Source organism: Glycine soja, chromosome 19, assembly GCF_004193775.1.
Source record: "Glycine soja cultivar W05 chromosome 19, ASM419377v2, whole genome shotgun sequence".
Classification (NCBI taxonomy): domain Eukaryota; kingdom Viridiplantae; phylum Streptophyta; class Magnoliopsida; order Fabales; family Fabaceae; genus Glycine; species Glycine soja.
This window is the reverse complement of record NC_041020.1, coordinates 36,458,356-36,478,826: the sequence shown is the minus strand read 5'-3', so window position 1 is coordinate 36,478,826 and position 20,471 is coordinate 36,458,356. Positions and strand designations below refer to the sequence as shown.

Below are 20,471 nucleotides of genomic sequence, written 5' to 3'. Positions count from 1 at the left end.
ATATTGTTCTCTAAGTTTGGCATTTTCTTTTCGGAGGTTTTCCATCTCTTGGATGTTCTTCTATTTGAGTGTGTCCATCTCCTTTTGCAGGGGGAAGATCAAAGTATGAACGTCAGGCACCTAGCATGGGAGGTCCACCACGATTGTAGAACTCTTATTTCCGAGGGTCCCCATGACAGGCTTTCCAAGTATGACGGACCCCTGCCCCTATGGTGGTTTTTTTGACTGGATTGTTGGTGTTTTGTCGATGTTTGTAACCATTGATAGTGGTTGAAGGAGAAGTTTTCCTTTGCCCCACGGTGAGAGCCAAATGTTCTTATCGGGTTTGCAAAACCTTCTTGCGGTAGTGATCCTCTATGAGCTCCTCCACGAACAATGGTGGGAGTACGTGCAAAAACACTCAGACGCTCAAGTTAGAAGCGTGGATAGGTAAATAAGTATATAGGTTACGAATGAGAGTGAATACCTGAGCTTCGATCCTCTTCCTTTTATAGAGGGGAAATTGGATATACAAATATCAATTTCCCTTAATGATAAAGATAAAGATATGATCTTTATCTTATCTTTTCATGAATTATAATAATAACATATATCTTCTAAATTTAGAGATTATTTGTTACCTTTTAACTTATATTTCCCCTTCTTTCCTTATTTAAAACCTTATTACTCTTTAAGTTATAGGTTGGGTCTAATGTTAGATGATACCTCTCCGAATCCGAGTGACGGACTACCGAGTTTGAATAAAGACTTACCAAGTTCGAGTAGGACACATAACTAATATTGTAAATTGTCTTTTTAAAGTTTCAATGTATCATTTTAAGTCCCATCAATTCTCTTATTTAAGTTTGTAAAACTGACTAAACACTTGAATCATCATCACCACCTTTGTTTTCTCTTACTATTCTCCTACTAATGTTTTCATCTGTTCAACGTTTCTTATTTTAGCTAAAATTTCTATTTCCCTCATTCTATTGAGAATAAAAGAATCTTGCTCGCTCAATATGTTTTTGTTGAATTCGGGAATGGTATATTTAAATTGAGCATTTTACGGATCAACTTGGTAGAAGTTTTGTTCTTTCTCTTTTTTCAGTTAGTGTTCTACGCTCAAGTTTATGGTTGTTTTGAAACTGCTCCAGGAGGTGCTTTCTTATCTGCAGGTGTTTTCATGGTGATAGCTGACGGGGCCAGGTTGTTACACTTACGCCATCAATGTCACAAGTTTTTCACATATATTTTTTTTTCTTTTACAATTACTGTACTATATTATAAATTATAAATAACAAATATATTGTTAACTTTTTCCTTTTAAGAAACAAAAAGTTACTAATTTAACTTTATTTTGTATCTCCAACTTACGATATTTTTTTCCATAAGACATAATGGGAGTCTACTATTATTACAACTTTACTTCTTATTCATTAATTTTACTTTTATTATATTTTTTTAAAATTTAATTCACTTTAACACCATTTATTTACCAATATCCTCCTTTGTTTATACATGTGCTTATTTAGTTTATTATATACTTCAATGTTTATTAATGGTTACAAATAAATTATGATAGAAAAATGTTTTGTAAAATAAAATTGAGTAATGATTATATTTAATAAATTTAAATTTCTCATATTAATGATATTATTATATTATACAACTGTTTAAAATTTGGTAAGAGTTAGCAAAACTCTACTAAGAGAAAGCATTCACTGTCATGCCAAGCACCAAGAATATATATAATCAATTTAATCATCATATTTTGGTTTTGAAATATGTTATTACCTTACAATAAAGAATTGAATTCGTTACACTGATGATAATTATTAAATATTTTAAATAATAATAATAAAAAATAGAGTTATGTTACATTCATAAGGGTCAAATTAAATTTTATAATTTTTTATCCTTAATAATAATAATAATATATAATTAAAATGATGATGATTATGATTTTATTCTTTTACACATGATTATAATTTTGTATTCCTATAAATTTAGACCTTAAAGAAAAATATAATTAATCATTATTCTCAATTTAAACATAATTGAATTTAACATACTAATACATATTAATTTTAAAATATGATAAGATATATTCTTAAAATAATATGAAATAAATTACACACTAATAAAATAAAAGTAAAATAATTTTATGTCATAGTCCCATCAAAAGTTAACATTTTTTTGGATGAATTACATAATCAAGGAGGCTTAAAAGCCTCTAGGGAAACAAACATGACCTTCATCAGCTCGAATAGGATTAATACTACACTCAGGAGGCACCTCAAACACTTGAAAAGTATTCAAAGGAGTCACGGCTTGCTTTGCCAAAACGTCTGCTACTTGATTCGCTTCACGGAAAATATGATTCCATGTGACATTCCCTTGACGCGCATGGATCTCTTTGACAAGGTTAAAGCAAGGATATATGCAATCTGCAACACCCTCTTGACACCAAGCTGATAGCAGATTTTGAATCTCAATCCACTCTTATTCTCCTAAATCCTCTTTACCAAGTCAGCTTAAGACCGAGAAGAATACCTCTTAACCCAGCTCCAACTACCGAGCATCTTCCAAACTTAGCTAGCTCCAAAACCGCAGATGAAAGCTCCTATCATTATTATCCATACCCAACTTCATCCTCTTTTCATTTGTTAAAACCTTCTCATGGAAAAGTTTCCATAGAAAACTTCTACTCCTTTCAGGGCCCTTCCATTTATGTAGACATTTGAAAATACCTTGATGATGAGACAAAGATAAACTTGCCACGGCCTCATGCAGTTTTCATGGAAAATTTTCCATCACTGGGCTTGCTCCAAGCCAGACTATCCTTCTCGGGTTCTCTCGAAGGTGGCATTATATTCACAATCGATCTGCTGAACAATATTATTAGGGAGGTACCCCGTCAAATTCTCCAACCTTCAGTTCTTGTTACTGTCACAAAAGGAAGCCACCCTTTGATTCAAAACAACAGTGGATTTATCCATGAGCCTACCACCTCCGGTACCCAATAATCCTTCCAAAAATTAACGGACCTCCCATCTCTCACTCTCCAAATGATATTCTTAGCGAAATCATCCCAAACAGCACATATACCCCTCCAAAGTTGCTTCCTGGTTTCTGCCTATTCACCATGGGAAAAGCTTCAGATCCACAACCATATTTATTATGAATCATGCTTGCCCAAATAGGAGGACTTTCCCCACAAAATCTCCAGCTAGCTCTCATCATGCTAGCTTTATTGACATCTTTACTTTTTCTCAACCCCAAACCTCAATCAATTTTGTTGTTGCAAATAGTGTCCCACGCTACTAAATGCCTTTTCCTGCCATTATACCCAGCACCCCAAATAAAACTACGACAAACTTTATCAATATCTTCACAAATAGATTTAGGAAGTAACACAGATTGCCACACAGACCGAAAGAGCTTGCTAAACAGATTTTGTTAGTTACTCTACCAGCAAAGGATATAGGTTTTGCTTTCCACACTACTAAAAAAAACTATTTTCTACGACCCAGTATCTACGTCGGTCATAAAAAAAACCGTCTTTGTTTGCATAATGATGACAATTTTGTAAATATTGTGAATATTTCAAAGACGGGTTTCCCAAAACCGTCTTTGAATGTCTATTATTTTTAATTTCTCCCTTCTCTCTCTTTTATCGGGCAGCGTGTTGGCCCTATGTCTCTTCGTTGCCTCAACTTGTTCATCACGGCGTTGGGGGAGCTGAGGGAGTTGGCGCCTTGACTTCTTCGTCGCGTCACTCTCTCTCTCTCTCTCTTTTTCTCCTCACACAGCTCCAAAATCCCTAGAAACAAACCATACTCTCTCTTTCTCTTTGTCTCCTCACATTCCTATGTTTTCTGCACTTCGATGTCGAGCAACCATAAGATCCACACCGTCATCGGAATCGACCTCAACGACAAGATGCTGACAGTGCTTGAGAAGAACATCTTATGGGTGAACCCTGACTGTGGGCTCAAGACTCGTAAGTACACTAAGGTGAAGCCCCAATCCTCACAAACATGGTTGCCAGGACAAACTCATCCGCAACGAACTTGCCAAGTGAATGGTATAAGAAAGTAGAATCTTCCAAGTCATTTGGTTTTGCTTTATAATACACCAAAGAAAATTTTTCTCTATGTTGGATTGTTTCAATAATTGTGTGTGGAATATTTAGGTGTTTTAGCATACTCTGTGAGCAATTGGTTCTTCCTCAACCCCTGCCCCCCTTATTTTACCAAACTCGTGTTTTCCCTAATGAATGTTGTTGTATCTTTACAGCCTCACCATAATCTTTATTGATATGGAAGTTTACCAGTTTTTGGCAAATAACTAGAGCATCTATATCGAGTATTTCAACATACATGCTTAAGAAAAAAAGCTTTCAGAGTATTTCTTTTTTCTTCAAAAAAAAAAAATAAATACAAAAATCCTTTAAAAAATCATATTAGGAGTTTATTTGGCAAGTCATTCTTATAAATTAGTGTACTCTTATAAACATTTGTTGGTATGAATTTCATAGTTATACGGTAAATTTCTTATACTTCTTCACAGAGTCTAGAAGTAATTGAAGCACATTACTTGTTTGGAGTTGACTGCATTTGGATGAGGAACCATAGGACCTACAAGTTCCAGCCCTTGGCTAAATTTGCAAATGGGTGGGGTAAACTTCTGTATAATAAAGAAAAAAAGTATGTAAGAAAGGAGAAAAAGATCATTAACCATTGTTTAATCATTATCAAATACATCTTGAAAGTGTATTTAGTTTTCTGCCCTATTATGTCTAAGACCCAATTTGGCTTTTATATATTTCTATTTGTTTGCTCTTCAATATTTATACATTATTAACCTTGAATGTAGGTATTGTTGGAGTTGAACATGTTGATTCTAAATTGAGAGTTAGTCCTGGGAGTCCTTGCTTTAAAGGCCTCCCCCTGCATTCTCTCTTCAATATGTGCTTTAGACTCCTAATTGCGATGGCTATGGCCTCTCCTTGCATTCTCTCTTGTATTTTTGGTCCAATGATGAATAATGTGAACAAGGAAAACTCATCAATGATTGGCTTATTGGATGGGTTTTAGCTCAGGTGCCTACTATATATATGTGAATTTATTAAAATGCACAAGTATGTCATGTAGTCATGTTATGATAGCAGTAAGTTACATCTTTGTTTTTGTGTGAGGACTTTGCTTCAAAGTACATTAGTTAAAGTAATTTCAGAGACATTTAGTTTGTTTTGTCTAGAAATGATTGTGACTACTATTATTACACACATGTGATTTATTTGTGATAGTGCTCGTGTGAATATTTGCTAAGGAGTTTTGATTATCAAATTATCCTTTATGCTTAAAACTTTATATATGTTGAGTAAGATTTTCAGTTTCTTACTCTCCGTTTCTTTGTTGTATTGTTGCAATACAGTTTTGAAAATATCCATGTGGGTATTTCTTGTTCATATTCATTCAGGCGAAGATTTGAGAACAAGGTTAGAGAACTTCTTCTCTTAAGCTATGGTTATTAAGAAAATTACAAAAGAATCCAGGATGCAAGTGGGGAATGCTTCAAATTCTTGATTACCATCGTTGGCGCATAAAAAAGGTGTTCCCTCACAAAAGGAGAAGACATGCCACATGTAAGCAATTTGACAACAAATCATGTTTCCCTCTCCCTCATTATTGCTTAAGTTTTGGTTTTTCTATTTATAAATGAAACATTGCATTTGGTTTTATAATATATGGAACCGACTGTTGTTGTATATATTTTTGCCTTATAAGGAATCATCAAAAGGTGTACATAAAATGACACATAAGGGAATGTTACATATTACTTCCTTGTAATTTCAAATTTTTTCAATTAATTCTTCTAAACATTTTTCCTTGGTGTCACTGAACTCTTAAAAAGTTAAGGTTCAAGTTAGAAATACTATACCTATAGCTAAAATTATAGTTAATAAGCCTAAAACAGTAAAAGTTAAGCAAAGTTAACAGAACTTGAAATTTTATACTTACCCAAACTATAGTAAGTATATTGATACCCAAAAAAAGAAGCTTAGGAGTAACCTGAGACATAGTAAAAGGGTTATTTAGTCTATGTAACTAGAGGAGAATTAATTAGAAAAGAGGATTTACTTCTTGGACACAAGCTACACATTGTTGGGGAGGTGCAGTTGCTAATTAACCATTGCCTCTTAGGATTACCTGGTGTGAGAAAAGAGGATCTCAAAGCTGTAATAAGCCACCCTCAGGTTGGCAATTATATAATAATTATTTTTTTTTTACACATGACCATGCTTAAGATGGCTGCAAATTAAACCTCAATGTTAGTTTTTACATATTTTGAATGCACATATAGGAATTACTCCTATCTAAATTTCTCCATATGTCTAAATTTCTTGCAGTACTGACACTGGCTTTCTATGATGTTGATGATCTTTCTCCAAGTGAATTTTCTTTTTGCAAATGCCACAAGGAGGATATTGGTCTTAGAAAAAGTTTCTAAAATTCTTTTTATTTCAAAAATTTCTTCACCATTTTTCTTTTTTTTTTTGTGTTCTTTATTCTGATCCTACAATTTGAGCTTTGAAACAAATCTTTAATACAGTTTTACTACGCCTACTCAATCTTTGTCCATATGCTTTGAGTCTATTAGTTCCATCACCAATAAAGAGATCTTTGGCATATTCAATCATAGTCACAATTGCATTGTAATAGAAATTAATTTTTTTAACAATTTTATTGTCAGGAATATTTGCTATATATGTTCTCATTTGACTAAATATTTATTTTATCTTTGTATAATAGTCTTTTACTATCTTAGAACTCTTCTTTTTTATTAACTCAAACTCACATTTTAGAATTTGAAGTTTAATGACACATATATTGGCTCTTCGTTGGAATTTCTCCTGTAAAGTACTTCATGCTTCTTTAGCATTAGCTTGTGGCTCCAACTATTCTTCAAAAAATTGTGACTGTCATCGCTTGTTGGAGAATAAAGAATGCCTTGAATCATTTCTTCTTGTTTTCTTTAAACAGGTTATTTTGAGCTACAGTAATAGTAAAGATGTTATCATTTTAAAGCTCTATAAGTCTTTTTTTATTTCTCGTGAAAATAGGGACAAAAAATAATGAGGGTAAAAGGGCATTGGTCTAGTTATGGATTTTTTTTAAGAATATAGTATATCCAACATAAAGTAAGATTTAAAACAAAAATTGAGAAAGATTGAAATTTTTATGTTAAAAAAAAGAATGATATATGAGATTTTTTGTTAACATGTGTGACCTTCAAACTTTAAGAAATTAATAACAAATGTTGGTAGATATAAAATTTAACTTTTAATTATTTTATATTTTAGTCGACTTTGTATAATAGGATTGTTTTAGAGATAGTTAATTAATATATCTATGACATATATAACCAAATGCAACTAGTATCACTAACATAATTGATATATGTTTGGTATGTATAAAGCTTAAGTTTTAGTTATACAGCTAATTGTGTCATTATCATTAACATAGATATCCAAAGAATAATTGAACTTGTTACTGCTTATTCTAGTAGATATATATGGCCTTGACATTCTAGCAGACACGTGCATGGATATCCAAAGAATGATTGAACTTCTTACTGCTCATTCTTTTACAGCATTTTCAGCTTTTAAGACATGTTTGTTTAACAACAAAAAAAACATATTGTTGGTTATCTCAAGATTAAAGTTAAGTTGATTCATTTTGTGTTTTTTTTTACTAGGATGAAGACTTTAATATTACTCACTTTTTTATACTAGCGAGGGATCCTAGAATTCCAAGAAATGACATGGCTTATAAGGTAGGAAAAAAACATTTATTTTACAAGACTTAGATGCAGTTTTTAAGTATGATTTTTATGCTTTAAATTAAATGTATTTGATTGTGATTGAAGAACGATTCTCTGATCATTTTCTCTAATATTGCAGTAGACAAAGTTCTCTGCATAATATTGTCACTCCTTTATGTGTTTCTCTGTGATATTGTTGTTATCTTCTAATGAGTATAATTGTGATTATTATTTATTTATATTGCAGTGGACAAAGTGGAAGCCTTAACATAGTGTGCAAGGTACATTTGGTAATGGGACACTGTTGGCATAAATTCAAAAAATTATATTGCGAATGATGTGGATAGTTATAATAATATAAAATATTTTTTATTTTTTTTAAAAAAATATATTCTAAGACGATTCTTCAAAAAACCATCTTAGAATGTCCACAAACAATATTTAATTTTTTTTAAAAAAATGCATTCTGAGACGGTTCTTTAGAGGACCGTCTTAGAAAGTGTATCATTTTAAGACGGTCTTTACCTAAGAACCGTCTTAGAAAGGTACTCTTCTAAGACGGTTTTTAGTTAAAAACTGTCTTAGAATGATATCTTTTTCTAAGACGGTTATCTATTGAACCGTCGTAGAAAATGTAAACTTTCCACGACATCTCCTACAACGACGATAAATAACTGATGTAAAATATCTATTTTAACCGACGTAGAAATCCTTTTTTGTAGTAGTGACATGTGCTAAGAGGTGATGAACTTTGTTAGTATAAATTGGAAAGTGCTCCTATAGGCCCTTTTATTAAAAATATGGACCCTCGTATGCTTCCCCAAATCCTCAGTCCACTAGATTCCCATTTCATGACTAAGTTGATTCCTTTGAGCAATCTTCACATTTTTTGAAAATAAAATCCGAGATTTTTCACGACTAATTGTCTATCGAAACAATGACAAAAAAGATTTAGAATATTAAAAAATCAACATATATGATATGTTTGTTTATATTCATAATAATTATTTTAAAAGTCATATTAAAAATGATTTATTATTGGTTGAGAGTTTAAATTTTTTTATACTAACAATGCACAACTATTAAACTTTTAAAAAAAATACATAAAATAAAAATATAAAAGTATATAATTTAAATAAATTCATGCATCGCACATGTATAAAATCTAATTTATATAATGATAATATATTAACTCTTTAGTTGGCTTATTGTCTTAACTCTTTTAGGTGGCACATGGGTATAATACAAGGAGAATAGCACAACAATAGGGGTGGATATATGGATCTAGATATGCATATCGACCCGTTAAGCCTGTGGACCTTGGGGATAATGAGTCTTTTTTTAAAAATATGTATAGCTATATCAAGTTTTTGAGTCCAGCCTGTTAAGCATGCAGGCCTAGTGGACTTTATCCGAAGATTTGCGGACTACCCGCATAACCCGCTTAAGTCCATTATGCAAGTATTATTAATTTGTTATGTTAAGATTTTGATCTTTAATTTAGGTTTTTATTGTTAATATGTTATTTTAAAAATATTGGTATATTTTAGTGTGATAGATTTTAGGTTAAAAATTAAATCATTTTTTTTCTTCTAATCAATATCAATCATCAATATACTATACATTTTAAATCGTAACTGACTCATTATGTTTTTGACATGTGGCTTCTTCTAGTGCAATTTCTTCCTTTTTACCTTTCTTTTTATTTTTTAAATTGTAATTGACTCAAAAGATAACCACACTTACTTTCAAATCGTAATTGACTCATCCTTATCCTTTTATTTAAAAAACTTGGTTTCATTTGTAACGCCCATTCACAATCTCAATGACCGCAAACTATCAATGATTCTGGAGTCTCTCACCACTCTCAAATATTTTCTTCTCCCACAACGGGTACGTCATTCTCTTCCCATACTCATTGTTACAATTTATTTTTCCATACTTTATTATATGTTCTCATATCATTTGTGTTTGTTCATTTTTTATTTCACATATTTTCTATTTTTTTGGGATTCAAATTGCGTTCAATATAAGCTTTTATCAATGGATTATGATTTATGATGCTTTTGTTCTACTTGATCAAGTGTGATGATGCAATACTTTTTATGGAAGTTTTTCTCAATATTTCATTTGAGTCATGGATGATTAGAGGGAGAGCATTAACATGCAAGTATGTATCTATTGTTTTGCGCTTTAATCCTATACTAGATTGGACATTGAGTATCAATTCGGCCCCACTAAAGGAAAAAGTAACAAGTTGGATAGGTATTAGGCTAGGGTAGTCAAGAACCCTTTCAAACCCATGCGGGGTGATAATTGCAATCACTAACAATCGTGAGATTAGGCCACTTAATCTTGCTTAGAGGATGAATTACCAAGATGGTAATCAGTACACACAAAGTCCAAGATCATTGAATAAAAGGAGTAGGACCCCCAGGTAAAGACCACTATTCATTGAATACACATTTATGATCTATATTTCTTGCTCTAAGCCAAATTCTTACTTAAGCGTCAAAGTTCCTTTTGCAAGTATTAATAAGGAATAATTAAGGAAAACAGATTAATTAAGAAAAACATGACTAATTAAGGAAAGTAAACTAATTAAGGAAAACATACTAATTAAGGAAAGCGGACTAACTCAGAAGTCCGCTAATCTGCACCTATAAAAGAAGAAGAGAGAAGAAGGAAAAGGCACATAGAAATTTCAAGAGAATACAATTGCTTATAGAATGCAAAAGTTAGAAGAAAAAGAAACAAGCATTGGGAGTCATTCATTCCCTCCATTCCCTTTATTATCTTTTTCCCACTTTACTTAATATTTCCCTCTTGCAATTGTAAAATCTCCATGACAATGAGAGGTTAAACCTCCTTTGTTGGGAACTTGGCAGTCAACTACTCTTAATATAATTTTTCTTCCTATCTATTTATGAATATTACATTTGCATTATCTTTTCATGCACTTAATATTATTGCTTGTGGCTTGATCACCCATTTGCACGGTAAGTTTTAGGGGTAACATTGAGAAACATTATTTTCTAATAGAACTGAGAAATGGTATCTAAATAAAGTCATCACTAGGGATAGGTTAATATTTATTTAGCTTGTTATACATTTCTATTCTTAATGCAATTTACTATTTTAGCTCTGCAAAAGGATTTAGGAGAGAAAATAGATAAATTAGGTTCTTTCATGCGAGAGACCAAAGTTAGAGTATATTAATATATGCAGGTGTAAATTGGAATAATTATAAATAGAGAAAAATCATTAACATTACATCAAAGAGTAGCTCTAGTAGGCTAAGTTCCCAACATTCTCATCTTCTGAATTTTCTTCTGCAATAATATTGGATTTTCTTATCTTTTTTATCTTTAATTAATTCATGTTTAATTCTTTTTCTTGTTTGATTTAATTTTCAGCAATTTAAATTATTGTTTTCTACTACCTTTCTAAAAAAATTTCTTAATTAAATATTCATTTACCTAAGTACAAACAAAGTCCATGTGGATTCGACACTCGGGTGATACATTAGTCGCATGATTTGAAGTCCAATTTGCAACTAGTCATTTATTTATTGTTTTCTTCCTCACATCCTTGAAAGGTCAGGCCCTGCACCGATTCACCCAACTACACCTTAATACCATTGACTTTTTTGATACATTAGTCGCATGATTCGAAGTCCAATTCGCAACTAGTCAATCCTATCATTTGACATTAGTGGCTCTAGTCAACATATGATATGAGAAGAAAGAATCACTTCAGACATTCATGGAACATTTTGAAAAGATAGCTTTGAATATCTGAAACCTAGACCCAATAGTTGTAGTGCACCACTTGATAACGACATTAAGGTCGGGAACCCTTGTGAAGAGCATATGTAAAAAGCTCGCTTATGACATGGACGACTTGTAGTGCAAGGCAGCCAAGTACATGCAAATGAAGGAATTGACCGAATACAAGAACCAAGTTCAAGTTGTGGCTACGTCAACCAAGAAGAAGATCGACAAGCCTAACTTTAACAAGACTAGGATGAAGGATCAAAGGAATCAGCTGCCTCGAGAACCTTGTTACACCCATTATACCCCCCTAGTGCAAGCAGATATAATATCCTAGATCAAGCTCTGCCTACCAAAATCCTAGCCATGCCAAAAAGACCTAACACTCCCCCCAAGGTTGATTTCTCCAAACGTTGCAAGTATCTTCGCAATCGAGGACATTTAATTGAGGAGTGCAGTGTTCTAAAGGACAAAATAGAAGACCTCATCAAGTTGGGACACTTGAAGGATTTTGTCCACGAGCCTCAATCATATCGGTCTTGTCATAAATGTCAAATATACCAGATTTTCATATGCATTTTGTAACATTTTAGTTAACTTTAGGCCTTGTTTTGAATCAAATCAGGTTTAAATTTAGTTTTTACTTTGTCTTAGGTAGAAGTTTATGTTTTACTTATTTTTAATGGATTTTTTTATTGTTTTTCAGCAAAATTAGTAGAAAGTTCAGGAAGAAGAAATCACATAAATTAAAGATAAAAGCTTGGAAAATCAAGAGCAATATATTTTTCAAGAAAAACCAGCTGAAGAAGAATATAATTACTTGAAATAATTAGAGATATTATTTATTTGTAATTTCTTGTAATTATCTCCTTAATTAAGCATAGCTACAATTCTATAAATAAAAGGCTAGGCATTCATTATAACATGTAGAAGTGTCAAGCAGTTTTTAGAATTATAATTTAGACTTTCACCTACTAGACGCCTCCATTATTCTATTAGACACTCTAGGTTTCATTGTATTATTTTTATGAGTGCAATTTCTTCCACCTAGGACAAGAAAGGATGAACCTTGTTTTGCTTTAATTATATCAATTCAATACTTCATCTTGAGTTCTTTATTTGTTTCTGTACTTAATGTTTTTATTTGATTGGTCATCTTTTAGATGAATTCAAGAATTGACTTGCGCTTTGGCGATCCTTGTTGAAACCAGAATATGAATCAAGTACTTAATTGGGATTATCTCTAGGGATAGAATAATCTTTGTTAAGCCTCGCCAATTCTTAATCATTAATACTAATTGCTTGTGTGAGTATGTCCAAGGGATTGGGTATCGGGCAAGTAGTTTAAAATTTGCGACTATGCAGGAGCTGAGGTAGAATAATATATTAGTGAATTGAAGATGAGTAGGAGAGATGAGTAGAGAATTATGAAGTTATGATGGATCGAGCAAATTCCAAGTTCAAACCTAGGCATTCATTCATCAAGATCGATGTCACCATCCAAGTCTAGTATTTCTATCTTTACTTAATTATTTTATCGTCATTTAATTTTTATTGTAACTTATTTTATGTTATTTATTTCATGATAATCACAAAACAAAAATACTAAAACCTAGTTCTTAGTTAAATAATTACATGAAATCCCTTCTGTATTCCTTTGGGAGACGACTTGGACGATAGTTCAGTAATTACATCATGATTGGGTTACACTTGGCCTTTAAGATGAATCTAACGTGAAATAAAACCCTAACATCTCACAATAAACATAGGAAAGAACAAGACAAAGGAAGAGATAGGGATCACATTCACCATTCTCAGAATGAGAGACATAAGAGTTAAAGCTGGTCTAGGGAGAAAGAGAAAAATCCCTTGATCAATTGAGATGCGTCATCAACACTATTACAGAAGGATTCATCCAAGGAGGGGCAATGGCCTCGGCTCAAAAAAGGAATCTACAACAGATTCAGTCAGTAAATATAATTTCCCCACACAAAGCTTCGAGCATGTTGCCTATTACCTTCACTTCAACTGACTTCAAAGCAATAGACCTGATTTAGGATGATGCGGTTGTGATAAGCGTAGAAATCACCAACTGCATAGTGAGAAAGACACTTGTCGACCAAGGGAGTTTGGTCGACATCCTATTTTGGAACACTTTTAGGCAGTTAGATATACCGGACTCAGAGCTCCTTCCCCATGACGACCCACTATTCGACTTCACCAGAGAAATAGTTGGAACCAAAGAGTGTACATGGTTGTACACTAAGTTCAATCATGAGCAACCCCAACAAAGAGGTTTGAAAACCCAATATGTGATAGTGCACGCCTACACCTCCTACAACATACTTCTCGGTTGTCTGTCTTTAAATGCTTTGGGTGTCATAGTGTCCACCCCCCACTTGGCCATGAAGTTCCCCTCAAACACTAGGTCCATCATCACAATCCATGCCGACCAAAGAATAACCAGAGAATGCTATATGGAAAGTCTTAAGCTGAGCCCCCTAATGAACGATGAGTCATGTCAAGCCATGCATTATGTAGAGATTATGGCAGGAGTTGAAAGGTCTGAGGAGTTAAAGCAAGACCTAAGAACCAATGATGACAATTGAGTTAAACCAATTGAAGAAACATGTACCTTTCGACTCAACATTAAAGAGGAACAAGTTACTCAACTTGGCAACTAACTCTCAATGGGAGATAAGAACAACTTACAACAAGTTATTCGAGTGTATGTCGACCTATTTGCATGGTCTGCAACTGACATATCAGGCATAGATCCGACCTTCCATTACCATAAATTATCCATATGTCAAGACGAAAAAACCATAGGTCAAAGGAAAAAAAAGTTGAAGGAAGAAAGGTGTTAGGCAATAAGATAAGAGGTTTCCAAACTAATGGTGACCCAATTTACCAAAGAAGTAGATTACATCGCTTGGTTGTCAAATGTAGTCATGGTAAAAAAAATGGTAAGTGGAGGATGTGCACAAAAAATAACATCTTCAATCTAGCTAGCCCAAAAGATGCATACCCCTTCCCCCAACATCGATTGCTTGGTAGATGGGGTAGTGGGACATCGAATGTTGAGTTTTCTTGATGCGTATTCAGGCAACAGCCAAATTAGGATGGACCCAACAAATGAGGACATAATTGCTTTTATCATCGAATCGAAAAAATATTGTTACAAAGTTATGTCATTCAAGTTGAAAAATGTTAGAGCTACATATCAGTGACAAATAGATAAGGTATTTGGCACGCAACTGGGGGGAAACTTGGAAGTGTGTGTGGATGACATGGTTTCCAAGTCCGATGACTTATCGGCGCACATCAAGGATTTGGAGGAAGTGTTCAAACAACTCTAGAAACACAACACAAGGCTAAACCCCGAAAAATGTGTCTTCAGGGTAGAAGAAGGGAAGTTCTTAGGCATTATGTTGACACGTACAAGAATACATGAAAACCCCAATAAATGTCTAGCCATCTTAGAGATGAAAAGTCCAAGGAATGTGAAAGAAGCTCAAAGGTTGGCTTGTAGAATAGCCTCCTTGTCTCTATTCTTGCCAAGAATCATTGAGAAGGCCAAAGCGATAACAAATCTTCTTAAAAAGACAAAGAACTTTGAATGGAATGATGAGTGTGAAGAAACCTTTTAGCAGTTAAAGGTTACACTTACAACCCCTCCAGTGCTTTCAAAACCTAGCACCGACAATGGGCTTATAGTAACCTCTTAGTTTCTACCAAAGCCATAAGTGAATCCCTCGTCCAACAAGAAAACAATGAGTTAAGACTAGTATATTTTGTTGGTCGAGTGTTACAAGACCTAAAAACTTGTTAATGTTGTCTGGCATCTCCAATAATGTTTCCAAAGCCACAAGATTACTGTTTGGACCAACTACCCCATAGCTAAAGTGTTATGTAAGCCTGAGTTAATAGAAAGGATGATGGCTTGGTCCATAGAGTTATCATATTACAATATCCATTATAAACTAAGAGGCACAAGCTTGGCAGACTTTGTAAATGAATTTCACCCACCACAACCTCAGTTCCAGGATGAGTGGTGGACTCTACATCTGGATGGCTCGTCCAATAGCATGGAAATGGAGTGAGGGTCATCATGGAAGGGTTGCATAATGTAGCTTTTTCACAACCCCTACATTTCAGATTAAAATCCACTTGCAACCAAGTCGAATACGAAGCATTGTTAGTAGCCTAAGGCTAGCCAAGGAAGTGGGAGCCCAAAGAGTTAGATGTTGAAGTGATTCCAATATTGCATCAGAACAAATTAACAATGTTTTTCATATAAAGGACCCCCATTTATTGAAATATTACTATGCATTCCAAAAACTTTGAGAGGAATTTGACGAAGTCCAAGTGGTACACATCCACTGACAAAGCCAATGAGATAGCTAGGTTGGCAACCTCACCTAGACCCAGGTAGTTGAAAAGTTTCATACTACATATTCATTTTATTCCTAGTGTGTTGGAAAAGGAGTGCATGCAAGTTGAAACACAATAGCTCGAAAGCTGGAAACCCGCAATCGCTAAGTATCTACTCAAGGGCACACTTTTGGAGGAAAAGGAGAAGGCCAAAAAATTTAAGGACTTAAGCTACAAGGTACATCACAATAGCTGGTGAACTATATCAGCGATGTTTCTCCTCACCACTACTCAAATTTCTTAACAAGAAGTAAGTCAACTATGTAATCAAAGCACTTCACAAGGGCATATGTGACATTCACTTGGGGGGAAGGTCAATTGAAACACATGTATTAAAAGTCGGGTACTACGGTCCATCCTTAATATCAAACTACTCAAATTTTGTTAAGAAATGTCATAAGCATGGAAACCTGATCCAGCAGCCCACCGAAGAGCCACATCCCCATCACTTCCCCATGATCATTCGCCATATGGGGAATGGATATTTTAGGACCCTTCCCTAAGGCTCTGGGGCAAAGAAATTTTCTACTGGTATCCATTGATTATTTTACCAAGTTGGTAGAGGCCAAACCCCTCGCAAGAATCACGACTCAAAATGTACAAAGGTTCATTTAGAAGAATCTCATCACTTGTTTGGCATTCCATATGTTGTTGTGACTTATAATAGTTTATGGTTAACTGACAAAAAGCTAAACGAGTTTATGGATGGTCTCGACATCAAGTATAGAGTGATTTCCATAGAGCACACTCAAGCAAACGACCATGCCAAAATGGCTAACAAGGTAATTATGTGGAGCTAAAGAAACGACTGCACAATGCCAAGGGCAATTGGACCGAAGAGCTCCATGTAGTCTTGTATGCATATTTGTGCACTCCCTAATTTGCAACCCAAAGATACCATTTCGGCTCATGTACGGGACGAATGCTATGGTCCCAACAGAAGTAGGGGAAATATCACTAAGGCGACAAAATTTCATAGAGGTCGAGAACAATGAAGCATTACAGGAAGATCTAGACCTCGTAGAACAAGTGCGAGAAAATACAATCATCATAGTCAAAGCTTGCAAGCAGTACATGGCTTGACGTTTTAACTAAAAATTAATGCTTAGGCAGTTCAAGGAGGGGGACCTTGTCTAGACAACCCAAGGTGAAGCCTGAAAAGATTCATCAAGAAGGAAAATTGGCAGCTAAATAGGAAAGACCTTTCAAGGTTCAACATAGCCTAAAGAATGAAGCCCACAAACTATAAGAATTGTCTAGGAAAGCCATTCCTTGGACATGGAATTCTACTCTTTTGAAGTTTTATCCTAGTTAAGCTTTGTAATTAGGGGTGTAATCTTTTTCTTACCTTGGTTTTGTATCCTATAAAAATGTGAAAGGGTTTTCATCGATGATGTTTTAATGATACCCGATATATCACTATCAATGAAAGAATTTTCCATCTTATTCTTAAGGTTGAACTTAATGCTATGTTAATTAACAGTTCCCTCCTAAATATCCTCTTCAACTAAGGTTGAACTTAACAATACGTTTATTTAACAATTCCCTCATGAATACCCTATTCAGCTAAGGTTGAACTTAACACTATGCTAATTAACAGTTTCTTCTCAAATACCCTCTTCCGCTAAGGTTGAACTTAAAAATACATTTACTTAATAGTTCCCCTCTGAATACCCTCTTCGGCTAAGGTTGAACTTAACACTATGTTAATTAACATTTCCCTCCCAAATACCTTCTTTGTCTAAGTTTGAACTTAACAATACATTAATTAAAAGTCCCCTCCCGAATACCCTTTTCGGCTAAGGTTGAACTTAACAATATGTTTATTTAACAATTCCCTCCTAAATACCCTCTTCGGCTATAGTTGAACTTAACACTACATTAATTAACATTTCCCTACCGAATAACCTTTTCGGTTAAGATTGAACTTAACAATATGTTTAGTTAACAATTTCCTCTCAAACACCCTCTTCAGCTAAGATTGAACTTTAAAATTTAAACCCTTTGCGAGTAAACCTCTAGTTAAACTTGAATTAATTCCCATAAGCTTTATCTGAACTCGATCAATGATTCATTATTAAAAAGACAATCATCCAATAAAGCAAATATGAAAATTTTCATTATAAAATGACTGAAGCCAAAAATTACAAAAGAGAATGACACTAACGATCGAGGATTACAATAAATAATAAAAATGGCATTATTGGCCACAACCTACATAATATATATATATATATATATATATATATATATATATATATATATATATATATATATATATATATATACATACACGCATATAAATAAGGGCCACAGTTCCCCTCTCCACCCTTGTGAACCTCGTCCACCTTTTTCCCGATCGAATTAGTCAATTAGGTCTCACCAGGAGGGGTGGCCAACTGTCCGCCATTCAATCCCTCCTCATTTAGAGTATCATCAATCAAGATCAAGTCTCCATTTTAGACATCTTTGTTGATGTCAAAAATGGATTCATCTGGGGCTTCATAGTGGAAGAGTACTTGTCGGAGGCAGTGGTTGAAGTCAAACTCATGAGCTTCATAAACATCGTTATATGCTTTATGTTCAATCCAAAGCCTTTCCTTTTTTCTAGCATTTATCTCCCTCTCGACAATGTCCAAAGCAACTTCCAACCTTGCCATTTCCTCCTTATTAAGCTTGTTTGAAGCCTCAACATTAAGTGCCTTTTCTCCAACACCTTCATCCCGACCTTAAGATACAAGTGCGCCCCTTCAGATTTGAGTTGTCTCTGGCCAAAGTGATATTGGCTTGAAGAGTTGAGTCCAAAGAGCTCTCGGCTTTCTCCAATTCAACCTTCAACTTGTTAGTATTTGAGGACCCTTGAAGGTCTTGAGCTATGGTTGTCGCCTTTGATTGAAAAGCCCAAAAAATTGGCCAATTGGCTACATCGTCATTCTTGTTCAGCATGTGCTAGCCATGGTCTAAAATGAGGCTTACATTAACAAGCGACTTAGAGCAAACTCCTTGACAAAAAATCCTTGATTTGTCAAGGATAAAAGGGGTTGATAGAGAATTGGCCGAAGGTAAGTCCAACATCTATTGCTTCATTCTATTCAACTCTTTGTACCATGGATCTTTATGCCTAAAAGGTTAATTGAGTCATCTTATGCTCACGAATCTGGTTCTTGTTCTTATACTTGTCTTTTCCCTTGGGCTCCTTAGCAATTGTGGGGGACATCCACTAGAAGGTCCCTTAAATCGAGAGTTTAATTAACAGGGGCCACGGGAATGGCATTGTCAATAATGAGAGGAATAGAATTCTTCCTAGCAAGGCAAAATGCTATCATATTGGCACCAGCTTGAGTTATGATCCCTGAAAAAGTTTAAAAAATAGCAAGTTAGAAAGTTTGAGCAAAAACCGACATATGCATAATGGAAAAACAACTAACCCTCAAGATCCTGAATAGGATTCGGAAAACAAAAAAGCGAAACTACTTGTTATGTAGGGGGACAAGGAGAGAGAGATTTGAGGAATGCAAGGTCTCGAAGTTCTTCATTATTCAGATACTCTTTGGGGTACTTGCCATATCGATAGGGACACTGTTGTTAATGAAAAGGGAACACCGGTTTCCCTACCGAATCAAAGAAAAAATTTCTTCTAGTATTCGACCTTATAGTTATTTTAAATTTTTTGTAAGAGGGAGTAAATGTCTGAAAAAGGAGATGAGATGAAATCCGTATTAAAGATACCCATCGTGCCTTCTTGTGAGACAGACGACAAAAATAATGGAGGAACATGCCCAAGGTAGCCTTAACAAAAGTATACAAACACAAGGCTTGGAATGCTTGTATGGCAGCCCACTTATTCGGATGTAGCTCAAATAAGGCCACGTTCAAAGCACAGAGGACATCCATGGAGAAGTCATCAAAAGGCAATCTCGTGTGCTGGTCTCAAAATAAGCATTCGTACATATAGAAAAATTTCTTATTCTCTAACCCTTTATTCATAAATACAAACTCGGGTGGAAGGGTGGCATCTAATTGAACTGTCCAAACTATAATTGGGCAATCTTTGTCTTTCAGGATGGTGTTAATAAGAAGCCAACTAAGAAGATTAATGATGTCTGACTTCTCGTTGTAGCGAGAAAAAAAGGTTCCCACTTTTTTGTCAATCCATGTGTAACCCAAAAAGGTAATTGGAGGGCACACCTTCTTCTCTGTCAACACATGTTGGCATTTTTGTCGCATCACCTTCATGGAAGGGTTAGGGGAATCCACAGTTGTCTTTGCGGCTTCCGAAGAAGGAGGCCTCTAAATCTCGTCGGCGACAATAACTCCTACATCCCGAACCTTTCCTATGTTATCGGCCACCCTCTCTAGAAGTTGATTCAAATAGGTAGAGAAGTCACTCGACTCCTCACTGCCAATAGAAGACGAATCCCCTATAGAGAGGAACTTGAGGAAATTGTGATC

The 20,471-nt window shown here is 34.4% G+C and overlaps 1 long non-coding RNA gene across 2 annotated transcripts; it reads left to right on the top strand.

The window, feature by feature from the left end:
- Window positions 1–3,632: 3,632 nt before the first annotated feature.
- On the top strand, window positions 3,633–9,330 carry LOC114399891. 2 transcript variants are annotated; one of them, XR_003663858.1, is made up of 6 exons: window positions 3,633–4,069; window positions 4,861–5,086; window positions 5,422–5,632; window positions 7,747–7,824; window positions 8,060–8,093; window positions 9,039–9,330. It is a non-coding gene; the product is annotated as an uncharacterized LOC114399891 (long non-coding RNA). The 2 variants fall into 2 exon arrangements; XR_003663857.1 differs by lacking the exon at window positions 4,861–5,086 and having other exon boundaries at window positions 3,639–4,069.
- Window positions 9,331–20,471: the final 11,141 nt, after the last annotated feature.